Source organism: Myotis davidii, unplaced genomic scaffold (genome assembly GCF_000327345.1).
Source record: "Myotis davidii unplaced genomic scaffold, ASM32734v1 scaffold309, whole genome shotgun sequence".
Lineage (NCBI taxonomy): Eukaryota > Metazoa > Chordata > Mammalia > Chiroptera > Vespertilionidae > Myotis > Myotis davidii.
This window is the reverse complement of record NW_006383013.1, coordinates 161,246-162,301: the sequence shown is the minus strand read 5'-3', so window position 1 is coordinate 162,301 and position 1,056 is coordinate 161,246. Positions and strand designations below refer to the sequence as shown.

The 1,056-nt window shown below is 46.5% G+C and overlaps 2 protein-coding genes across 5 annotated transcripts in view; one reads left to right on the top strand and one right to left on the bottom strand.

The window, feature by feature from the left end:
* Positions 1-1,056, top strand: part of HEATR4 (HEAT repeat containing 4) — a 63,564-nt gene that overhangs the window by 11,968 nt on the left and 50,540 nt on the right. The window lies entirely within an intron of this gene.
* The window catches only part of LOC102759368 (acyl-coenzyme A thioesterase 1), an 11,519-nt gene that overhangs the window by 9,576 nt on the left and 887 nt on the right, over positions 1-1,056 (bottom strand). The window lies entirely within an intron of this gene.

Sequence of the window (1,056 nt, the reverse complement as noted above, 5' to 3'; positions counted from 1 at the left end):
TTTTATTAGTGTAGACTAGAGGCCCAGTGCACATTTATGGGGAGTGGGCCTAAGCCAGCAGGCAGACATCCCCTGAGGGGGCCTTAGCACTGCCACAGAGGTGGGAGAGGCTCCCGCCACCGTGTAGTGGTCAGTGCATGTCATAGGGACCGGTCGTTCTGTTGTTTGGTCTATTTGCATATTAGGGTTTTATCATATAGGATAGGATAGGCATAGGAGGGGCAATTGGGTAGTGAAGACCTAGGGATGGATAGGGGCTGGATAATGGAAGGGAAATGGAGATATCTGTAATAGTATCAACAATAAAAAATAATTTTAAAAATTACAACTGTCTTTTCCTTTTCTTTAGTGTTAATCCTCACCAGAGGATATTTTTTCCATTTTTAAAAATATATTTTATTGATTTTTTACAGAGAGGAAGGGAGAGGGATAGAGTTAGAAACATCGATGAGAGAGAAACATCGATCAGCTGCCTCCTGCACACCCCCTACCAGAGATGTGCCTGCAACCAAGGTACATGCCCTTGGCCGGAATCGAACCTGGGACCATTCAGTCCGCAGGTCGACGCTCTATCCACTGAGCAACCGGTTAGAGGGCAAGAGTTTTATATTTCTGAGTTAATGTTCTTAAAGCTATTAAGATGATTTCCTTGTGAATCAACCCAGGATTTGGGGATCTCATTTATATTATTAAAAAAGACTTTTCAGAGAGAAAGAGAGAGAGAGAGAGAGAGAGAGAGAGAGAGAGAGAGAGAAAGAGAAAGAGAAAGAAGCATGGATTGGTTTGGTTCCCCCCAGTTGGGGGATGGAACTTGCAACCCAGGTATATGCCCTGGCCTGGCAACCCTTTGGTTCACAGGCCCATGCTCAACCACTGAGCCACTCCACCAGCTGGGCCACTCTGGAGGGCAGGATATCTTTTAATTGACCTCTCAGTTTTGCAGCTGGCACAGCCACCTCCCAGCCAGCCTTACATTCCACTCCTGTCGCCTGGACATGTTAAGGCACCACGGACCTCCGGAACATTGGGAGTCAACTCTATCCTCTCAGTAGAAGC